Source organism: Panthera tigris, chromosome B3, assembly GCF_018350195.1.
Source record: "Panthera tigris isolate Pti1 chromosome B3, P.tigris_Pti1_mat1.1, whole genome shotgun sequence".
Classification (NCBI taxonomy): domain Eukaryota; kingdom Metazoa; phylum Chordata; class Mammalia; order Carnivora; family Felidae; genus Panthera; species Panthera tigris.
The window spans coordinates 35,281,872-35,305,715 of record NC_056665.1 but is presented as its reverse complement, the minus strand read 5'-3'; the positions used below and the strand labels follow the sequence as shown (position 1 = coordinate 35,305,715).

At 50.1% G+C, this 23,844-nt stretch overlaps 1 long non-coding RNA gene across 6 annotated transcripts; it reads left to right on the top strand.

The window, feature by feature from the left end:
- On the top strand, positions 1–21,579 carry LOC122239432. 6 transcript variants are annotated; one of them, XR_006218525.1, is made up of 5 exons: positions 1–725; positions 2,229–2,741; positions 10,729–11,667; positions 12,029–12,078; positions 20,667–21,579. It is a non-coding gene; the product is annotated as an uncharacterized LOC122239432 (long non-coding RNA). The 6 variants fall into 6 exon arrangements; XR_006218523.1 differs by lacking the exon at positions 20,667–21,579 and having other exon boundaries at positions 12,029–12,093; XR_006218524.1 differs by lacking the exons at positions 12,029–12,078; positions 20,667–21,579 and having other exon boundaries at positions 10,729–10,969; positions 11,444–11,749.
- The last annotated feature ends 2,265 nt before the right edge of the window (positions 21,580–23,844 follow it).

Genomic DNA, 23,844 nt, shown 5'->3' with positions numbered 1-23,844 from the left:
TGAACCACCCAGGTGCCCCTATTTATATCCGTTTAGACTTAAGGATTCTTTCTTAACTGTGAGTTAAAATCTGTTAGTGTAATTAACTAATTATAACATTTTATTATGAAATACTTGTAGATTCCCGGGAAGTTGCAAAGATAGCACAGCCCTGTATACCCTCCACGCGGTATCTTGATGGTTGTATCGTACCTCACAACAATACAACATCATAACTGGAAAATGCCATTGGTGCAAGGTATGTGAATAGTAAATTCATGCCCTCACTGCAGTCAAGATACAGACCTGTTCTATTCCTGCAGAGTTCTCCCCTGCGCTATTCTTTTACAGTCACGCCTCATCCTCTCCCCACCATCCCTAATCCCCAGCGACCACTATTTTGTTCTCCATCTCTGTACTTTTGTCATTTTCCAGACTGTTCTATGCATGGAGCCTACAGAACATGACCCTGTGGGGTTGGGTTTCTTTGCTCTGCGTATCATCCTGGAGATCCATCCACATTGCTGGGTGTGCCAACATCTTACTCATTTTCATTGCTGAGTAGTAGTCATGGTGTGGATGTAGCAAGTGTGTTTAACCATTCGCCAGTGGAAGACACTTGGGTCGCTTCTGGTTTGTGGCTATTACGCATAAAGCTGCCGCGAACGGTCACGCCCAGGCTTTGTGCGGACATGTTTTCACTTCACAGGACTACACGCCCAGGAGTGCAGGTCCCTGTGGATATGGTGAGCGTACGTTTAGACTTTTAAGAGACGGCCAGATTTGTCCAGAGGGGCTGCTTCATCAGCACTGTGTGAGGAATCCTTTTCCCTGCCTCCTCACCAATGTTGGCATTGTCACTATTTTTAAATTTTGTCTCAACATTCTGATAAGTATGCGTTGCAATCTCATTGTGGCTTTAGTCTGCATTTCCTTAATGGCTAATGATGTTGAACATCTCTTCAGGTACTCCTTTGCCATCCGTATAGTTTCAGCGAAATGTCTCTTCGTGTCTTTTGCCCATTTTCTGATCAGGTCGTTTTCTTTCTTGCCGTCGAGTTCCGAGAGTTCTTTACACGTTCTAGATATAGAAGTCCTTTGTCAGATACGTGGTTTGCAAATCTCTCTCCCTCATTCTCTGCTTTAATGCCCAAGTTGCCCTTGTTGGTTTGTAAAAGCAAGTTTTCATGTACTCATCTGACAAATTGTTTTCTAGCCCCTACCATCTGCCGGGCACTTGTCTGGGAGCCATAGATGAGACAGATAAGACGGGGTCTCTGCTCACGAGGGGCTCACAGGCCAGTGTTGGGGTGTGGAGCAGAGGGAAAAAAAAACAGATCATTTCAACACAACACAGTCAATGGCATAAGAAGGTATGGATGTGGTGCGTGGTAGGAGGGACCAGGAAGATCCGCCAGGGAAGGTGGGAAAGTTGGAAGGACGAGTCTCCTCCTAAGTGGCAGGCAAGGAGGCCACGGGCATTCGGAGCAGAAACAAAAGAGCTTGTGCATCTGTGGCTGAATCATTCAGAGTTCATGACAGCAGGGCTAGGAGGCCAGAGGGCACTATCGGGTGAGTGCTTGGGAATTCCTCAGAGTTGGGTAGCCATCTTGGAAGGCACTCCCTGCTCATGTGACCATGGGCTAGATACTAACTCTTCTCAGGCTCAATTTTCTCACAGGCACAAGTGAGTTTAGTAGTGCCCACTTCTCAGATCCCAGCAGGGTTAGAAATAATATACATAACACATCTAGAACAGTGCCAGGGAGATAGAATTAGGTGTTTCATGAACATTAGCCTTGGCAAATTTTTTTTGGAAAAACAAAGGAAGTTTGAAGATTGGCTTGCGGGAGGGAACCCTGCCAAGGTCCTGCCCCTTCCCAAGGATCTCTCCCTACCGTGGTCCTGCCTGAAGGAAGGGGCGAGCCTCCTCCTGTCTACCTCAGGTCCATCTCCCCATGCCTGGGACCACAGCCTTGCATCTTTCTGGGACTAGGAACCATTTAGACACACTTTTGGCTCCTTCCCAACAGGCTTAAACCTCCCCAGGCCATCAGGCAATCGCTGGCCTTTCTTTCTCAGCCACCTTTCCAGGAAGAGCTGTCTATTTTCACCATCTCCACTCTCCCCCCTCCCTCTTCTTCACTCAGTGTGGTCTAGCTCCCTGCCCCCACCCCAGGGACTTCCCTGGTCAAGGTCATTGTGGCCTCTGTGACACAGACATGATTCACTCTCTCTCTCTCCCCCAGTTTCCCTGCAGCATTTGAGAAGGTTGACCACTTCCCCCTTCTTGAGACATTCTTCTGGCTTGGCTTTCAAGATGGTGCCCATGCAGGATGTTTCCCAGGGTCCTTGTGGGAGCCTCTCCTGAACTCCTTGGTATGCTCCTCTTACTGTACCTTCTACTAAGGAGAGGTGTCCCCCGGGTTCATCCCTCAGCTCTCTGTCCTCACTCAACATGCTTGAGCTCCTTCCTGGTCCTTCCCTGATCCCCATCCATGCCTTCTGTTAGCTTCTTCAGTCTGGGGGTCTCAGGTATCTATTTTCCCACTCTCAGACCTCTCTCCTGAACTCCAGACCACTGGGTCCCACTGTCTATGGAATATCTACCCTTCAAACTCAACGTGAGTGAAGTCAAGTCCCCCCAACCCTTCCTTAGACTGACTCCTCCTCCCCCGATTCCATCTTCCACTGAACAGCACTACGACCTTCCAGCCATCAAGAACAGGCTGATACAACACAGGGAAAACAGTGATGGAGAGGTGAGTGGTAAGTTCAGTGTCCACTGATGCACCAGGGGACCCTGAGGCAGAGATGTCAGGGAGCAGCTGTCAGTGTGTGACTGGAGTCGGGGAGAGGGATCAGGGCAGGAGACAATTCGATGATGTTCCCACTGAGCCAGGAGCAGAGCCAAAGGCCTGGCTGGAAACTCCACCTTTTCCCAGGAGGCCCCCCCACCCCGCCCCAGCTTGGTTTCACTTGTAGGTTCAGGCCTCCCACCTCTATGCTTGAGAGTCCAGGGTATCTGCAAGGGCAGAGAAGGAAGGAAGGAGGGGTTCTGCTTGGTTAAGCAAGGGGAAAGGGGATAGCCAAAGAGAGGGAACTGGGAGGCTACAAGTAAAAGTAGCTCCGGGGGAAGGGGGGGTGGGGGAGGTACAAGAGTAGAGGCCAAAACAAGAAGTGAACTTGACATATTTATGTGGTTTGAAAAGGAGAGATTGAGTTACTCTCCGCCTCACTCCTCATCGTGAATCTGTGAATTTGCACTTCCTGCCTTAATCTGAGAAGGTGGGGGCCAGGAAGAAGGGGGGGCACTAGTGATAACACCAGGATCCACAACAACAACAAAACACAAATAAATGAAAATAACCTCTGGCAGGTATGGAGTGGAGAAGGGACATTTGTCAGGCAAACAAACAAAACTGCAGGCAGTTGGGTGTCTTAATTGACACTCAGCAGATATTTATTGAGAACATACTAGTACTCAGCACGTCAGATACTTACCACATTTTATCTTCGCTGCGGTCATGTGCACTACATTTTTATCCCCATTTTGCGGATGAGGAAACAGACTCAGAAAGATTACTCAACTTGTCTGTGGCCACCCAGTTTAGAGTGTCGACAGTGTCTGATTCTGGTGCCCATGCTCTTTTAGTTGTTTTGTGAAATGTTTATATTATTTCTTTTTTAGAGTTAAAGTGTACAATCATGCAGTTTAAAAAGTTGACCAGGTCAGGGGTGCCTGGGTGGCTCAGTTGGTTACGTGTCTGACTCCGGCTCAGGTCATGATCTCACGGTCCATGAGTTCGAACCCTGCGTCGGGCTCTGGGCTCTCAGATCAGAGCCTGGAGCCTGCTTCAGATTCTGTGTCTCCCTCTCTCTTTGCCCCTCCCCACTCACCCTCTCTCTCTCTCTCTTTCTCAAAAATAAATAAACATTAAGAAAAAAAATAACTCGTTCTGCAAAGTTTATTAAGGCAAACAGCATTCACCAGCATCCTTCTTTCATAGACAAGCACTTGGAATTGTTTAGATGATTTCATCTAATACTTGGATTCATAACTCTATATAACATGTTCGCATGACTATTTCTTGATATTTCTGTTTTAGGCATTGTTGATTGACTTTCCATTCTGGGACAGTAAGGTTTGGCTCTTCCCCTCACACACATATACACCTGGTACACACATGCACAGGTCCTAGCCTCCACCCTCCCCATACAGTCATAGAGTTAATTTCTTACATCAGTAGTCAGAGCTGACATTATTATGATGAAATAACTACTACTGCTTAAGAGCGGATTTATGTAGTAAGATTCCTTTCTCTTTCCTGACACCTTTTGTGTTTTTTGGAGTTGATAGTTGCTTTTGTTTTTCCTGTTGCTTGCACAGTTTCCTATTACTTTATTCATTCAATATTCAAAATGGTCATTTTGGTTTTCTGAAGAGAGTAGACACATTGCTGTACATCAATTCTTCTATTTGTTTAATTTCCATGAACAGGGTTTCATGGGGTTTTCTTATCTTCTCCAGTTGAGACTGGCTACCATCTCTGCCTGGGTCATGACTGTCATCCTGGCCTCTCACAATCATCACTGGGGGATTCCCTTTTCATCTATGTCTGTTTTATGGTTTCCTCTTTCTTAGTACCCCCCCCCCCATTTTGGTTGATATCTCCATTTTTCAGCAGTTTTCTGATCAAAGTATTCAGGAGTAAAGTTTTAAACCCCATGGATCTTTCTTCTCGGGCTACTCTTTTCCCTCAGAGAAGAGGCTTCCAGTGTCTTGCCTAGAGGATGTACATCTAGATGCGGGTTACTGGGATCAACTGGGAGAAGATGGCTCTGGTACCTCAACATTTAGCATACAAATGTTCTCTTAGTCCCCATTTTCAGTTCAGACCTTCACCTTCAGCTGGGCCTCATATGCCTCATCTTGCTGCAGAGATTCCCTCTTGTCTCCAGGCTTCAGCCATGGGAAGAAATAGTTACCCAGCTATAAGGAGCAGAGGGAAAGATCTGGAGTTATAATTGCCTCTGGGTAAATTGCCTTCACTCAGTAATCTTTACGTCTGCCCTCTCTCCTCACTTGCTTCCAGAAGTACCTGGTGCTGCCAGTTCCTGAGGCTTTTGTGGGTTGTCCTGGGTAAATCAATTTGGTTCTTAGCCTTTCCTACTACCAGCTTAGGAGTGCTTCATAGTTCTCTTTCTAAACTGGTTACCACTTCTCTACCTGCTGTCCAGCTTTGCAAATTTTGTGACTCTTGTCTCTTCTCTTGTTTTCCCCATTCTTATGGGTTTGTGCCTTCAAGATGCTTGTGTTCACTATCTTTCCCTGGGAATCCAAGGCCATTTCTCCCTCCCCATACACAAGTATCTAGTGCTCAAGAGTGGGCAGGTCTTGCATACATGAGTCACTTCTCAGCCTCAAGAGTTTCTCAAGAGAGAGGAAATGAGCTTCTTGGTGTGAAATCAACACATTTCCCACACAGGAGTCAAGATACCTGAGATGCAGAATGACTTGCTCATTATCTTCCTGGGTAACCTGGAGCAAGCCATCTCACCATTTTTGCTGAATCTGTGTTCCTGTCAGTAAAACAAAGCAAATGGCACCCGCAACCCTGCATGAAGATAGTGAGAATCAAGCAAGATTATGGGAGATACAGCTCTCTGCACAGTTTCAGGCACCACACAGATATCTGAGATTAAGATTCCTGGTCTCTAATTCAGGAAGCAGCTAGTAAGTACCTGTGCTAGGTCCTCAGGATTCAGAGATGAGAAAGCAGGTCCTTTTCCCTAGAGAAGCTCATGGCACAGCAGAGGAGGCAGATGAATAAGGACTGAACAAGGCAGGTGCACAAGGAAGGGTTGTACCAGTCGGAGGAGAAGAAGGTGTCCAAGATAGAAAGACTGGTATGAGCAAAGGAAAAGAGGCCTGAATCTGCAAGGCAGGAGCAGAGAGCTGCAAGATCATGGGACTGGAGCTATGTGGCTGGGTTGGGGCTGCCTTATGCCTGCTATCTATGCCATGCTCTTTCTCTGTGAGCCAGAGAGGGGGTTGACCCTGGAGAGTGGCCTGGTTGAATCTGCTCGAGGGAAGGTCACTTCTGGCAGTGAGATGAGGGGTGGCTTAGAGAAAGGCCAGTTGAGCTCAGAGGTCTATCAGGATGCAGGAGGGTGATGTGGCCTCAAGGAAGTCAGGAGCAGGGGAGATGGAGAGGAGACTATGGGCTTCAAGAGATATTTAAGAGGCCAAATCACCAGGACTTGGTAATCAACTGCGAAATTTAGGGGATGAGAAAATTTGAGGAGTCTAGACTGACTCAGGCCTCCAGCTCTGATGGCTGGCGGGCCAGCAGAGCTGTTCCCCAAGCCAGGGGTGTAAAGGAGGAAGGACGGTCTGCTCAGAGGAAAATGAGAGAAGGTAAGGGGTTTTAATGCGGACATCTGGAGTGTCACAGATCTGCGCAACACAAGAGGGGGTGACAATGAGGGAGCTACAAATGTGAGTCAGGAAAAAGTCTATAGAGATATTAGCCATCTGGGCATCAGTCACTCAAACATAACCACCACCCTCATCATGACCGTCAATTCCACCATCATCACTATATCATTGTCACCATCACCAGCCCTCTACCACCATTACTGTCACCCCCACGACCATCACCACCCCCACCACCATCCTGATCTTTGAAGATTAGTTCCCTTCCCCCCATCTTCTCAGAAATTATCATCTCTTCCAGGACAGGAATCACCTGGGTCCCATGCCTGCCCATGGCAGGTGTTCAGATACTATGAATATCATAGTCAACTGGTGACAAGTGGACCTCAGTGTCCAGAAAAACAGAGTCACTGGCTCCTTGCGCACCTCCTCCAGCCTGCCCAGGGTGTCATTTGAGTGCTTCCTGCCTTCATCCTCATCCAGGCCTTGTGTCGGAAGAGACCGCGGTCTGCCATTAACTCAGCCACATAGACCAGGCCAAGGTGCACCCACCTTCTCAGAGTGGCCAGACTGGTGTGTGCTCCCCCGACCTGCTTTAACCAGTTGGTAATGAGCACAGAAGTCTCCCACTCTGCTCTCTGTCCCTGGCCACACTTTCACGCCCTCCACGCTCTGAACTTCATCCCCCAGAGAGGCCCTCTTTTCTCGACTTCCCACCAGCCTTGCCCCGGTCTTCTGGATACCCTGCTTCATAATCTGCGCTCCCCTCCAGCTCCCCCTGGGACATGGCTGTCCACTAAGGCCACTTCCTCTTACGTGGTGCTCTGATGCAAGGAACCTCCGTGGTGATGTGTTTGTGTAGTAAGCTCCTTGGTCTTCCTTAAGATTCTCTCGGGTTCCCCTTTAGCCAGAATCATGCCTCATCTCCTCATAGAAGCGTGTTCTCTCGGGGCGCCTGGGTGGCTCCGTCGGTTGAACGTGTGACATCGGCTCAGGTCACGATCTCGCGGTTCGTGGGCTCGAGACCCGCGTCGGGCTCTGTGCTGGCAGCTTGGAGCCTGGAGCCTGCTTCAGATTCTGTGTCTCCCCCTCTCTCTCTGCCCCCTCCGCTGCCCACACTCCGTGTCTCTCTGTCTCTCAGTAATAAGTAAACATTAAAAAAAATTTTTTTAAAAGCAAAACTCTCTTTTCGGAGTTAGGCATCAATACACCCTAGCTGGGTGGCCATGGGCAAGCCACTGACTTCTCTGAGTCTCAGCTTCTTCGTGTGTAAAATGGGAATAATACCTCCTCATTTTTTAGGGCTGTCATCGACTTCGATGACCTGGCGTAAGTCAGTCACCCGGGACATTGCCTGACACATCCCAAGTGTTGGATACGTTGTCATTCCCTCTTTATTTCCCTACCCTCCAGCCTCCAGGGCTTGTTTTTGTCATTGTTATTTGTGGTCTTGTCTAACCTATCCTTGTTAGGCATGGCATGAGAGCAGAGAGCGCCTCCTGTATGCTTTCAAATCTCCCAGAGCTCTGTGGCCCTAGGAGGGGCTCCATAAATGTTGGCTAAATGACCGAATTGAGTCGGTGGTTGTGCAGCAGGTGCAATCCCTCGCTCATTTGTGACATAACCTTCAAGAGACGAGAAAGAACATGTGAGACCCTTTTGTGCATTCTGCAACCAAATGAGCCTGGTGTGGGGGGGGGGGACATTGGCACCCTGCCCCCATCCAACTGTGCAGAAATAACAGGGCTGGTGGGATCGAAAGCAGCGTGGGTGACGCAGACGATGAGCTGTTTCCACTGGGGCGTGGATGGGTCTGCACTAATCAGGGGAGGCTTCCCAGGGAAGCTGAGATGGAAGCAGACTGCACACCAGAATCACCGGGAGGCTTTGAAAACCCAGGGTCCACGAGCCACACCCGGGCCAATTAAATAAAGATCGCTGGGGGTGGGAGCCAGACATGAGCAATTTTTACAGCTTCCAGGCGACTTGTGCAGCTGAGTTGGAAAGCCTGTGGGTGAGAGGCTGGTTGCAGAAGACTGGGGGGGTTGGGGGGGGACACTGTTGGCCCCGAAGGTGTGATGCAGATACCCAGGAATGTCACCTCCCTCCTCTCCCCTGCAGCCCGTCTTCTCCTTTACTGGTCTTTCTTCCTTCCTTCCTTCCTTCCTCCCTTCCTTTCCTCCTCCCTCCCTCCGTTTCTTTCTTTCTTTCTTTCTTTCTTTCTTTCTTTCTTTCTTTCTCTTTTTTCTCTTCTTTCTTCTTTCTTTCTTTCTTTCTTTCTTTCTTTCTTTCCTTCTTTCTTTCTTCCTTTCTTTCCACTCACCTCCAGTTCCCTTTCGCAGCTGACGAGAGGGAACATCTCCTTCCAGCACCTGCATTAATAACACCGTGTATCCCCGGGGAGATTAGGAACCTGTCTGTGTTCAGAGCCCCCTGGCTCATCAAAGGCCGAGGGCGCAGGGAGGGGACGGGCGGGATTTACACGGGTAACTCCAATTAAGACAAATGTCAGCTCCCTCTCCGCAGGCTGCGGGTGCTCTCGCCCCGCCGTGCGGCGGGGGCCTGGTGTGGGAGAGCAAGACTGTTTTTGCTGTAACTGTCAGGCTCTGAGAGAAGCAGCCAGAAGGAAGCAAAAGGAGAGCAGGAGCAGGAGGGCCGTCCTGGCACAGATACCCTCCCGGGCCCTGGGCGGTTCACAGGCCCCTCCTCCCCAGCATCATCCCTCAGGGCGCCGCTTTGGAAACACAGGGGGCTGTGTGAGAAGCCTGCTCCAGGGACCCCCCAGGATCGGCTGTTGGTTTCTCTGAGGCTGCTCCAAGGGCTCCCATCCGCTGGAGGGTAGAGCCCCTCCTATACAAAGGAGGGAGGATCCCTAGAAATGCAGAGTCTCAGGCCCACAGCCACTCCTCCCAGGGCAGAGCCTGCAGGTTAACAAGATCCCCAGTGACTGGGACACCCAGTAAGGGTGGAGAAGCTTGCTCTCTTTCTTGCAAATCTGGACTCTGAGGGAAGACAAAACTGTCGCAGCATCATGAGGACGGGGAGAGGCTGAACTGACGGGGGGCTCGAGGCCTGGCCCTAGCCAGGACCTTCCGGATCGTCCTGGCCGGGCCATCCTGGCACCCAGTTTCCCAGTCTCTGTACAATGGGGACAAGGATGGCCTCACGCGGGACCAGCAACTCATGGAAATGGAGGTCGTGATGGTGATGGAGGCACAAAAAATGAGGCAGCGCGTATGAGGCGCTTAAGATGTCCCTGGACTATGCTAATGGAGTTATGTAAATTACTCACCTTTCACAGAAACGCTGTTACTAATCCCCATTTACAAATGGGGAAATGGTGGCCCAGCAAGGCAAAATAAAATAGTTGACCCAGGCGTATACAGGTAGTAAAGGCTGGAGGGCACTGAAACCTATTGCTTAAGGATTGTGCATTCACCGAAGCTTTCCCAAAAGCAAAGAAGGCTTTCCTTTTCCTGGGCATCACGGGACTGCCTCCAAATGGTGGTGATACCACCCTAGAGGTAACCGAATCCACCCTATGACAAGCCAGAGAGCCGGGTCGCCAGCTCTGCAAGATCACCCGTGGCCTGTGACCCTGTTCACATCACTCACGTGAGTGGTGGGCAAGGTTCTGTCCTGGCTCAGCTTCCTGTCATTCCCACAAAACTTCTTAGGTCGGGAGAGAATAACAGCGTGAGCTCTCTGAGAGCTACAGAAACGAGGCCATGGTCAACAGTGCCCAGCGTTCAAATCCCAATTCTGCTATTCCTTGTGGCCCCGGGCAGTTTACTTTACCTCCGTGGGCCTCGGTTTACGCCTCTGTAAAATGGGAGTAGTAAAAGCGTGCTTCCTAAATGTATTGAAAAGATAACCTATGGTTCCTTTAGAGCCTCTAGAACAACGTCCGGCAAGGAGCAGGCACTCAGTAAGGGGCAAGTGCTCTTTCCCCCGCCCTCCTCCTCCTCTTCCTCCTCCCCCTCCTCCTCCTCCTCGGCAAATTCTTCCCTACAAGAGAACCCTGTGGACAAAGCAGAAAGGTTCTAGTACCACGGATATCAAAGAGGGATTAGCTTGAGCTCATGAGGCAGCAGGCTGTCTTGGGGCTCAGGGTGCCCACGGGTATGTGTGGGTTTGGAATGGGCATGGGGTTTTGGAAAGCCCTGTAATCAGTGGCCAATGGGCTAGCACAATACCAGAGGGTTGCCAAATTATCTGGAGAAACAAATTCTTGGGGTTTTATTTAAACTACTTGCAATAGGCAGTACTCCTAGAATGTTATTTCCATCTTTCTCTGCTGTCTTGACCAGCGTGCCCTGAGCCTCTTCGTGGCGGCTTGTAGTCACGACCCTCCAGTGTGCCGTGTGCCCCGCGTTGTGATCCAGGGTGCCCTCGGGGACCCTGGACCGAAGGCAGAGCCCCGCGCGGCCGCAGGTGGTCAAGAACCGATCTACCACGGCTGTGCCCTTGTTGTTCCGACAGCGAAGTCTTCTGTTAAAATGGAAACATCCGAGTGGGAAACAGTAAGACACCGTGGCCCATGACCTTCGAGTGAGAACTGATTTCTTGGATTAACAGCTGGTATTTAGCCAAGGCCCCTGAGGTGGGGGTGGTCTCAGTTTAGGAAGCAATGAGAGGAGAGAGGGGCAGGAGTGGGCTTGGGGCTTCATCGGGTGTAGACAGGCAGGGATTCAGACCTTCCCTGTGGATTTGGTTGTTTAGAAGGGGCCCCAGTTAGGGGGGCTGAGGAGTGAACTTCCCTTGTCATCACTGAGAACATTCTGGGATCCAGGGAAAGGAGTGCCGGTAAGCCGGTACAGACAGTAGAGGCTTCAACGCCGACTGAGGGCCATGAGGCCCTGCTTCCCACAAGAGAACATTCCCTTTGCTCAGCCCCACGCATGAGGCCCCCTCTTGCTCTGTAGAGCAGCCTGTATCTCTATCTCTATTTTTATCTATACAAACAGCCTCTTTAAGCCAACAGTTCACATGAAGACATGGAAAGCATGTGCATTAAATCTGCAGATGACTCAAAGCTGGAGGGGATGAGAGAATTAAGGTTCAAGATGAGCTCGGCAGTCGAGAATGCTGGGTCGAAAGCAACCAGATGAAATTTGACATCAATAAATCTCACGTCTTGAATGCCGTTTCCAAAAAGTCAGTTGCACAAGAACGGGACGGGGGAGACCTGGCTTGACTGCAATTCACATAAAAAAGATGAGGAGGTTTGAGTCCGCCTCAAGTTCAACGTGAGCGAGCCAGCCGAGTGAGGAGGCAGCTCGGGGAGGGAAAGGAAGCGTCCAACAACATCCTAATGCTTCTGCTGCATTAACCCCTGGAGAGGGGGTGGGAGCGCGGATGGAGTGGGCCCGGGGGTGGGGGGGGTGGGGGGGGTGAGGGTGGGGGGGAGGGTTGGTGTTGAATGGCCTTGTCAGAGAGAGTCAGACCCGCAAGGGCTGATACTTACCGAGTACTCAGGACACAGAGGGGCGGACCCGTTTGCCCAAGTTCACACGGCCAGTGGGTGGTGGACCCATGCCCTTGATCGCTCCGCTCTGCTGCCTCTCTGTTAGACAACACCTTGTCTACTTTCTCTTCCCCATTTTACAGATGAGGAGACAGGACCGGAAGCGTGAGCACGATTTGTCCACCCTGGCCCGGTGAGTGAACTGCAGACTCAGGCCCTCCTGGGAGCCTCTCTTCGGGACTCTTTTCCTCCACTGTGCTGGGCGGCTGCCAGCCCGTCAGGGTGGCTGAATGCTTACCCTTAAGGAACCAAAGCCCGTGTCGAATTTTGTGTGGCGCTTATCGCACGAGGGGATCCACCCTGCTCTGCCTAGCAGACAGTGAAATGCTCCGGAGTTAGCTTTTTCTTTGTCACCCCCAGTCACGTTCAAGGTTAACAGTTGCCACGCCTAATTGAACCACAGCAGGATATTTACCCTGGAGAGACCGTGAGACCCTGTATCGAGTGTCCCTGTTTATGTTGTTTTTTTTTTTTTAATTCTTTTCCACTGAAACTGCTCATGGCCATGCCCCCGGCCTCTATTTCTTTCTAAATTGCCATGATTCACCAGGCTTTCACGTTAAACAGGACCTAAGCTGAGTGTCTGCTATGTGCCAGGTGCAGCACTGGGGCCGGTCACATAGGTCACCTTCGTTGAACTTCAAGACAGCACTGCAAGGTAGCTTATGATTTTGTGCATCTCACAGCTTCATAGGGCAACCGATCATACTGCTTTGCCTGTCTTCCGGGACATAGAAACGGGCATTTAAAACCTGGACAGTCTCAGGGGCATCCGGGTGGCTCAGGAGGTGGAGCGTCCAACTTTGGCTCTCGTCTTCATCTCGAGGCTCGTGAGTTTGAGCCCCGCATGGGGCTCGCTGCTGTCAACACAGAGCCCGCTTCGGATCTTCTGTCCCCCTCTCTCTCTTCCCCCTTCCCCGTTTGCACTCGCTCTCTCAAAAATAAATAAATCGTAAAAAGAAATAAAAGTAAAAACCGGGCAGTCTCGGACAACAGGGACAAGTTGCCCACCCCAGGCTTAGAGACGTTAACTGACTCGCCCCATGTCCCGAAGCCAGAGAGGGGCGGAGCAAAGGTTTCAAATCAGTTTCCCGGGGACCAAAGACTTCCTGGTAGAAACAAATGCAAAGTGAGAGTAACCACTCGGGCCCATTCTCTCCCCTCTGCTTCAGGCTCCTGGAAGACTTGCTTTGTTGATTTCCTTAGTTTCGGTTCTGTGTCAGAGGCCAAGTTCACAGAAATGTGAAACAAGGAGAAGAATACCTACTTCCTAGGGTGGTGCCGAGCACGGAGTGTTTAGAAAGAACACGAACAGTGCCCAGTGTGACAGGAGTTCAAGAAAGTCGTATTCCTTCCCTTTTACCTTGATTGCACTGCCTGGTGAGCTCAGCTGAGGTTTAGGGATGAGAGGTGAGTGGCACAGGGCTCCGATCGGTGAGAAGCTCAGCTGTCGCGTGCTGCAGTAGATGTGGGGGCTCGTGTTCGGAGAGGGGCGTCAATCAGCTAGAGCGTGTGGCCATGATGAAGGGAGGTGACCTCAGCGGCCAGGGGCCCACAAGGGAGGTCCCCCAAGAAATGAACAAAGGAACCAAGGAAGAAGAGAGAGTGGAAGGCAGACAGGGGAGCTGACTCCAAGCCTTCAAAAGGCTGACATGGGAAGTAAGATACTCAATCCTCGAGGCCCATCCAAGAGAGGGGGCAGGGACCACTGGGGGGCTCCGTCGGTTAAGAGTCCGACTCTTGGTTTCGGCCCAGGTCACGATCTCACGTGTGTGAGTTCGAGCCCCGCATCGGGCTCGGTGCTGACGGCGCAGAGCCTGCTGGGGATTCTCTCTCCCTCCCTGTCTCTCTGCCCCTCCCCTGCTCGCGCTCTCTCTGTCTCTTTCTCTGAATAAATAAATAAACTCTAACAAACAAAAAACAGGGGGCAAGGTTCCTGGGAGGCAACTCTGGCTGGCTGTCAGGACTTTGCAACGAGCAGATCGACGAAGGGAGCCTTCTCAGAGGGTGGTGGCCTTTCTTCCCGTCGCGGGAGGCATGCGAGGAGACTCTGGGTGACCATCTGCCGGGAGATTCTGCAAAGAGCATCCCTACAGCGTCTGCGACGCCGGGCTAGATGAGCACTCGGCTGTCTCCCAACCCTGGGACCCTCCAGCAGACGTTGGCTTTCTTCCCTACAACTGTAAATATTTGTGCATTCCCAAGTTATAAAGTGGAGCTCTTGGCTTGCAAAGGTCAGGACGAAAGGCTTGTTTGGGGAACAGTTTGCTGAGTGTTTCTTTAGGCTGCGTTTCCAAGCCTTCTTGTCATCTGTGTTTGGAGTGGACACAAGCTGCAAGATAATTTTTCCCCCCCCGTAGGGGAAGAATTGTTCACTAGGAACGGACGCAAGTGGAGATCATTCCAGAATGCGGAAGCAGACCCGAAAGGCAGGGACGCTTCTTCTATGTGGCTACAGTGTGTCAGATCAGCAGACGGGCTCCCCCACCCTACCTCTCGTGGTGTAGGTTCAGGGGTCTTTTGTCCCAGTGCATAGGGCTTCCTGGTGGGAGCTGGAGGGAGACAACACCTGTTTATGGCAATGGAGGTGGGCGGGAAGGGTTGCGTTCAGTCTGGCTTTGATGTTCGTAGCTGGGTGCCACTGAGTCTCAGCTTCTTCCCTAGGAGCCGGTGCAGGGGTGGAGGGGATGGCCAACCCCTACTCATCCTGCGAGACGCTGGGTCACCTGCTCCGTGAAACCTCCCGTGTCCTTTCCGGACAAAGTTTTGTTTTTTGTTGGTTTTCAGTTTGTTTGTTTTTTTTTTTTCTGTTTACTTTGGGGTTCTACGACATTTACACACTGATTTCTCGGGATATTTTTTGTTATCAGCCTGCATACGGGTCTCTCCCATGAGACCGGTGGGGTGGGGGGATCTCTGGAGCGGGCAGAGGCAGGTCATATCCAAGTTTATACTTACCAGCTACTCCGGTGTCTGGCACCTGGTGAGGCCTTCCAAAAACTGTTGCTGCCCAAATGAATGGAAGGATGAAGAAATGAGAAAACCGGCCTGGTGGTCCTGAGAACTGACCCTGGGGGTGCTTATAGAGATACCGTTTCGACCTCAAGAGTCCCTACGCCTCTCTGCACCCCACGCCTGTCTCCCCTTCTTCTCCACACTGTTGGACAGACATCTCTCTTTCCCACTTCCCTAAAATGTCTTGGATTTGGAAAATAGCAACCCTTTAGGAAAATGGGTAATGACCAAGGGCTCAATCACGGAACGCGTGTAACTCCTGGAGTCCTAGTGAAATGTCAAGGATTTGATTAGAGCAAGCCCAGCCCCTGGTGACCTGAAGAAAATATGATCTGTTTGTCCTAGAGGGGGGGAAGAAGGATCACTCTTTATTTACAAACCCGCCCGCCTAATCCCCTCTGACAATATGGGAAGTCATGCTGCACGGCTGGAGCATTATTTCAGGGCTCCCTTAAGGAAGAACTATCTTCTACTCAATTAAAGCAAAGCCTGAACTTGCTCTGACCCCATCATTGCTCGGCCAGGAAAGCAGTCTTGGCTCCTTCCAGTGGGGTGGTTGCCCGGGCTCTGGGCCCGGTTCTTTTTCATCAGGACGTCTCGAGCATTTATTGGGGTGGAAACCATCCCTCTGCAGTTCCCTTCGGCCTGGCCCGGGCTTGGGTGCTAGGAGAGGAAGAGGGCGCCGAAAAATGAAATGGATGATGTATCCCAGCACCGCAAGCCCTCCCCCGGGGGGGCCACCTCTGCCCGCCCAGTTCTGGGTGGGGCCCCAAAGTCAGAATGGATGAGCGGCCCCCCCAGGGGTCCCCACCAGGCCCCTAAAAGGCTTTTAAGCCCCCACCTGTCTCCAAGGAGAACTCCGCTTCCCCTGTCCTGTTCTATGTAGGTCAGCGCCTCCAACTCAGGACCTGCCTGCAAAGTCCAGCCTCCGTCTGCAGGAACGAGCCGCACCGTTATTTAGTGGAGACCAGACCAAGATACATGATCTCACTGGAAAAGCACACACTCTGAGAATCTCACCTCCCCCTCTCCCAAGCTGCACCGACTCCTGGGGAATCCGGAGGGAGAGGGCTTGGCCAGGCTGACTATATATAGCAAGGGGACATTAGCTGGAATCTTCTGTATAGGAAAGTGTAATTTTCTTTCTGCTCGTCTCAATTACAAAATAACAAGACTGCTAAAAATCCAATAGTATGAATGTCAATATTGGCGGGGACAGCCACAGGAAATTTAATTGCACAATGGGTGCCAGTTGAAGACGGTATGTGCTCCTTCTCGGCTTTTCTTAATTCTAATTAGGAATTTACTGATCTTACAGACTCACACGCAGAGGCTTGTCACCAGGCCAGGAATGGGTCCTAACAACGTTGGCTTCCTTTTCCGAGTCCCTGGCCTTTCCTTCGCCCCAAACGTCATCTCTGATTGGGGCTTGTAGCTGGTTGCGAACATCAGCTCTCCAGTTTCTTTGCCGTGTCAGAGGACCAGATGTTTTTTATTTGAGAGCAAATTGACACATTAAATTACACTGTGCAAACATTAAAGCCAGCCGCGGGTAAACAGGCCGAGATTCATTGAATTTTACGGGTCACAATAATGTTTATGTAATTTAACAAATTCCTGCCCCGCTGCTGAGTCTCTCCAAGAAGTATTAACTTAAGAAAGATGCGACCTGCCCAGAAGCTCCCCATCGCCCTCCACCCCCCACCTCTGCCTCTCGGAATTGGAGATCCGGGCATGAGCACGCCCCGCACGGAGCGAGGAACCACGGCTAGGTCTCTCTTGGTCCTCAAGACGTCTCCTAGCTGTCCACAGATACTTAGGAGATGCTCTTTTGGCCCTGGACGTCCCTTGGGGTTGCCTGTCCAGGATGCATCCGTTCCTTCTGTTGATAACAGCCCTGGGATTTTTCTCTAAGAAGCATCATTACATTCCCAGGTTCCAAGGTCCCTTTCCGGGGAGAATCCACTCCACGGCCCTGCCGCGGGGCCCTTGATCCAGGCCTGGCCAATCAGAGCATTTCATCCAGCCCCTGGCTGGTGATTGGGTCAGCCACGGGAACGTGATCAAACCCAGGCCAAAGAGCATCGGCCCCAGGACTTCTGCAGAAGCAGGCGGAAGGAGGAGCTGCGGTCACCCTGGTCTTGTCGAGTGGCAACGGGGAAGTAGGGAGCTGCTGGGCCCCGTTTGCCCGCAGTTGGGAAAGGGCTACCTGGGAATTAGGCCAACACAGAAGGAAGCAAAAATGGAGAAGGGCACGTTCCCATGAGGTTTTCTGAGCCCCGGGATCCAGCGGTGGTTCAAGCTTACATGGGGGCTTTTTGGTTAGGTGAGTTGATAAATGTTAAGTCGGGTTGAGTTGAATTTTGGACACTTGCACAAAAGGGCCTTATTCCATGGGGCAAGAGATTACCCCACAGCACTCTGTAGGGACCAGGTCCCCCTCCCCGCCCCCCACCATTTTCTACAACGCTGGCCTCGGCCCCCACGGGTGCGAATCTCTGATTCGCTACTGCTTTCCTTAGGCTCCCTCCGCCCTCCATTCCAGCCATCTTGTTCGTTCTTAAACATGGCCTGCTTTTCTCTCCTCCCTGCCTTCTCTTATTTTCCTCTTACTGTCTGCAGTGCCCTTCGCCTCCTCTATCTGTCCATCCTTCCAGGCCGGGCTTAATTCCGCTCCCCGCAAGGAAGCCCCCGCCTCTGAGCTCCCAGATGTGCCGTTTGGTATTGCTTTTTGTAGCATATGGTTGTTTCTTCCCTTCTGTTTCTTCGGAGCCTAAAAACTTCCTGGTACAGTGCTGGGCACATGGAATCATAGGTTGTTAGTATTTGAAAGTGTGGTAGAGGTTGTAAAGATCACCCTGCCCTCACAATCTACAGTTGAAGAAACCGAGGCCCAGAGAGGTGAATTGACTTGCCCAAGGTCACACGGCTAGTTTATGGCCAGACCCGAAAAGAAATTCCAGCTGAATGTTCTTTCCACAACAGCAAGCCCCATCCATTTGGTTGATTTATTTTCCAGTTAAGCATATGGACAGCCTGAATTGGGTTGGCATCTTACCATCTATTAATGGTACTGAGTCAGCAATGAGAAGAAAGAACGACGGACTTTTTTACCCAATCGAAAGATCTGGGCGCAACTTCCAGCTGGGCTGTGTGACCTTGGACCAGTCCTTGCACGTCTCTCGCTGCATGCCACGACTCCATTTTCGCAACTGCAAAAATGAGGTCTCTCGACTTGGGTCTGAGGGCACGTCTTATTTGTGAGGCGTCTTCCACTGATCGGTGGGGTTGCCCGCAGTGCTGTCTGGGAAGGATCTGAAGGGGCATCTGGGCTCGGGAGGAGGGAAGGCTATGACCTCTTAGCACGGCTCAGGAGCAACGGTCAGGGCGTGTGAGCGGGCACACCAGAGTTTTGAGGTCCCTTCCTATTCCGTCATTCTAGGTCATTTCGGTCCTGGTGACAGTGCAAATACAGAGCCCATGCATCCATCTTCAGGACCCCCTTTGTCATGTTCTGTCACCTGTGGCCTGCCCACTGTGTGTAGCCTTCATGATACCCTGAAACTTCTGGACTCAGAAACCCACCCACACCTCCCCCCTCCCCCCCACCCCGCCACAAAATTCACTCGGGCCCTCCCCTGGATCCACTGACCAACTGAAATTTGGGGCGAACTTGGTGGGTCTAGCGTGGGTTGGGTCAAGTGCCAGAGAGAGACATGAAGTCGTGGAGAAAAGCTGATGGTTGGGGAACTCGGGGGGAGGTGAGAAACCTGCTTCCAGGTTTACAGTGTTTAGTATGTGGGAACAGACATCCTCCTCACACCTAAGGGGAAACAGGGACCTGGGGCCAAAACAACAACAACAACAACAACAACAACAACAACAAAAAGCCCACAACTGTGGTGTGGGCTCCCCTGGAGGGCCAGGGGCCTGGCTTTTCACTAAGAGCCCTTTCTGCCTCACTTTACCCATCTTTCAAGCAGAGAGCACAGTCCTAGTGCTTCCCGCAAGGTTGTTGAAATAATCCACTGAAATAATCTCTATAAAGCGCCTGGGACACAAGGCCTGGTAGTACTTCCCTCCCCTGGTGCGAACTCCAGTCCCCTCCGGTCTAGGCAGGTTCAGACATTCATTTAACAAGCCTGCTCCTGTATGCTGGCTGCTAGGGATGCGGAGATGAGCAAGACACAGGTTGCTTGGCTCTCTTTCAGTGGCAGGTGACAGGAATCAAATGCAAAGTAGTTATAGCGGGAGGGGGAAAAAAGCGGGGGGGGGGCATCGATTGGCTCATAGAAGTAATCCTCCTTCAGGCACGGCTGCATCCAGGAATCCAATTGGTCGTGTCGGGGTTTAACACTCACACACTCTCTGTCTTCATCTCTCAGACCTGCTGTCTCCACCTCACCGGAAAGATGGGCTGTTGGAAGCTGCTGGCAGTTTAGCAAACCCAGATCGGGTGAAAGGCAGGCTTCTTGGGTCCTGTGCGGGGAAGCATCTCCCCTTTTAGGAACACGAGTGGGGCGCACGCTGGGGTCGCTCTGGCCCTCTCCTGGGATGTCCTCTGCAGCAGCCCTCCTGTCCCCGTGGCTGAGCAGGGGTGATCACAACTCCCTTCCCCGCCCGCCGCCCTGTCCGCGGGCAGCGAGCCAGGGGCAGTGTAACCAGAGGTCTCTGGGTCTCTGGTTTTCTCAGGAGAACATAATAACGTGGTGCTGACCGCACAGGCGGTGGCCCCGGGCCGGCGGCAGAGGCTTCTGAGGCTTATGGTTTAGTTCAGTCCCTGCCAATGCTGACTCCTTTCTAACTTTAGAAATCCGTGGTTGGCTTTCCTTGCATCAAAGAAGTCAAAGTATTCAACTCTGGAGTGTGTGTATTTTTAAAACAACAACAACAACAACAACAACAAAATCAAAACAAAACCAGAAAGGGAGGAAAAAAACAAAACAAAACAAAAAATCCAGTGATCTCTCAGAGTCAAGGAGACTCAGCCCACAGATCCCCGAGCTTCACGGAAATGCCCCGTGACTGCGGTCAGCCCGAATTAAACATATCTCCTCTGTTTTTAAAGCTAAAAAAAAATTCGAAATGACCTTTAATTAGTAGACCCGGTTCTTTCCTTCCCATCAAAGCCCAGTGTTTCGCGCAGAGCTACATTTCCTAAAAAGGCCTGGGGCTGGGAGCTAAGTTCCCTCACCTTGCACGGGATAATGCCCTGCAAACAGGGCATTCCCGCTGGCCTCCAGGCTGTGCCGAGTGGGTGCTGGTGTGAGAGCACAAGGGTGGCTTGAACCCTCAGGGAGGAGGGCTGCAGGTCCCCAGAGCCTCTGGATCTGCTCTGCTCCCTTACTAGCTGTGTCCTCTTGAGCAAGTGCCCTAGAAAAACTCTCTGGTGTCAGTTTTCCCATCTGTAAAATGGGGAAGCCCAGGTCGTGGCCAGCCCACCTCTTACCGAAAGATGTGGGCATTTTGAAAAGCGCCAGACCCTCCGCGAAAGGATGAAATTCTTTCTTCTCTATCGGATGCCTTGATTCCTCCTCCTCTCCCCTCCACTTGTTTTTTTTTTTTTTAATTTAAACACCCCTCCCCCGTTTTCTCTTCTGTCTTGGCCCATCTCCTGGGGAAGGAGGGGGGCGTCCCAAAAGGGCAGAACTGAATCTGTGTCGGCGTTGTCACTCACGCGGGGACTCTATTTGTGTGTTTTTCCAGGTCATCTGGCCTCCTCCCGCCCGTGGACACAAGGGCTGTAAGAAAGCATTAGTCCTTTTAGATCCAACTGGTGGTGCAGCCCTCCAGGAAATTTTCTTCTGCCGTCTAACCAAGTTGGCCAGACAACTTATCCTCTGATTAGGGGTCACGCATCATCCCAGGGGAATCATTAGTTTTTCCGAAGGCCATGGCAGTGGAGGAAGAAGGAAGAGGCTTAAAATAAAACACACACACACACACACACACACGCACACACACACACACAGCAGACCAGCGGGTAACACCACCGATGGGCTCACACAGACTTCAGGATTCATTTATAGATGCTTCTTAAGCTGAAATGACTCGTTTGGGCAGCTGGGGACAGACAGGACGGGCCCACTAGCTCCCTCCTCCCCGCCCCTCCCCGGTCGGCTGACTCTCTCATTCCTCAGCTGTGGCTCATGCAGAGAAAGAAAAGCACTGACATTGGCCGTAGGACCCAGTCTGATCAAGCCTTAGGTCTGTGCACTTGAGGCTCCTGGAAGGTCAGGGTCCTAATGATTGGGTTTTTAACTTCCTTAGTTGTTTTATTTTGTTGTTGTTGTTGTTTTTCCCGTTGAGGCCAACTGTACACACAGTGAAATTGTACCTATCTTTAAGGGGCAATTCAATCACTTTTGATACGCGTATTCCCGTGTCAACCAGGACATAGAACATTTCCATTGCCCCAGGAAGTTCTTTTGTGTCACCCAAAGGTACCACTGTTCCGATTTCTGCCAACGACCTGAATGCTTCCAATTACTGCCAACTCCAGTTCCAGTATACGAACATATTGCCATTGGTCTACCCCGTGCCACTGTATGTGGTCATTTCTCTCTCTCGTTTTTTTTTAACGTGTATTCATTTTTGAGAGTTGGAGAGAGACAAAGCAGGAGCCCGGGAGAGGCACAGAGAGAGCGAGACCCAGAATCCGAAGCAGGCTCCAGGCTCCGGGCTGCCAGCACAGAGCCCGACGCGGGGCTCGAACCCACCGACCGTGAGATCACGACCTGAGCCGAAGTCGGACGCTTAACCGACAGAGCCACCCAGGCGCCCCATGTACGTGGACGTTTCTGTTTCCGGTTTCGGACTGTTGTGGATAAGGCCGCCGTGGGCATTCGTGTACACGTCATTGTGTGGACATCGGTCTTCATTTCTCTGGAATAAATACCTGGGAGTGGAATTGCGGGATCACGAGAAGGCAAATATTTAAATTTACGTGACGTAATTGGAGCGGTTGTACCATTTCGCATTCTTAATCAGTACCGTATGAGGGTTCCGGTTGTTCCTTATCCTCACCAGTGTTTCAGGTGGTGGGTCTTTGAATTTGAACCATCTTGGTGCATGAATAAGAATAATTCATCGTGGTTTTGGTTTGCATGTCTCTGGTGACTAATGATGTGGAGCACAGCTCCCAGTGCTGATTGGCCATTCATATATTTCAAAGCCACAAATACTTCCTTCTAGATTTTTTTCCAAAAACTGTACGGTCTTAACGTTTACCTTTATGACTATCCCATCCCTCAGATTAACGTTTGTGTGTGGTGAGAGGTAAGGGTCTACACTTATTCACTTATTTATTTTACCATATATTTATCTGGCTGTTCAATATTTGTTGCAAAGACTTTGCCCCGTGAAATGGCTTTGGCACCATGGTTGGAAATCGGTTCACTATATGTATGGGTCTACTTCTGGTCTTTCTAGTCTGTTCCATTTACCTGTCTTTCCTTATGTCAATACCACACTGTCTTGATTATGTAGCTTGATGGTAAATCTTGAATCAGGTAGCAGAAGTTCTCTAAATTTGATTTCTTTTTCAGTATTATTTGTATTATTCCATATCTTTGCTTTTCCATATAAATTCTTCTTAAAAAAAGTTTATTTGGGAGAGAGAGAAAGAGAGCAAGTAGGGGAGGGGGCAGAGGGAGAGAGAGAATCTCAACATGGGGCTCGATCTCACAGCCTCAAGATCGTGACTTCAGCCGAAATCAAGAGTCAGATGCTTAACTGACTGAGCACCTGGGCGCCCCTCCATATAAATTCTTAATGACATGTTTCTTGTCATTTTCTGTGGAAATCTCTGTTGAGATTCTGACTGGGGTTGTTGTGATGTATAGATACATTTGGAGAGAATTGACATACTAACAATATTGAGTTCCATGAACATGAGATAGCTCATCGTTTATAAGATCTTTTTAAATGTCTTTCAGCAATGTTTTGTCATCTTATATATATTATATATATACTTATATATATACTTATATATAATATAATATATTATATATATACTTATATATATACTTATATATAATATATTATATATATACATATATATGTAATATATATAAGTATATAGTATACTATATACATATAGTATATACATATAGTATATTATATACTTATATATATTACATATATATGTATATATATAATGTATGTATGTATATGTATATATGTATGTATGTATATATATATGTATATATACATGTATGTAATATATATAAGTATATAATATATAATAAATATTATTATTATTACTGTATGTAGACCTTGTATTCTATGCTTGTTAAATTCACTTGTTAGTTCTAAGAGTTGCTTTGTAGATTCCTTAGGATTTTCTACCTAAAACAGTCATGGTGTCGGGGCACCTGGGTGGCTCACTTGGTTAAGCATCCAGCTTTGGTTCAGGTCATGCTCTCCCAGTTTGTGAGTTCAAGCCTCACATCAGGGCTGCTTTGGATCCTCTGCCCCCTGTCTCTCTCTGCCCCTCCTCTGCTTGTTCGCTCTCTCACTCTCTTTTTCAAAATAAATAAATAAACTTAAAAAAAATTTTGTTTAATCTTGAATGTAAAGACAGCCTTAAGGGCACCTAGGTGGCTCAGTCAGTTGGGCGTCTGACTTTGGCTCAGGTCATGATCTCATGGTTCGTGGGTTCGAGCCCCGTGTTGGGCTCTGTGCTGACAGCTCAGAGCCTGGAGCCTGCTTCAGATTCTGTGTCTCCCTCTCTCTCTCTCCCTCTCCCCCACTCATTCTCTCTCTCTCTCTCTCTCTCTCTCACACACACACACACACACACACACTCTCTCTCTCTCTCAAAAATAAACATTACAAATATTTAAAGACAGCTTTACTTCTTATGTTTACATTTTAATGCCTT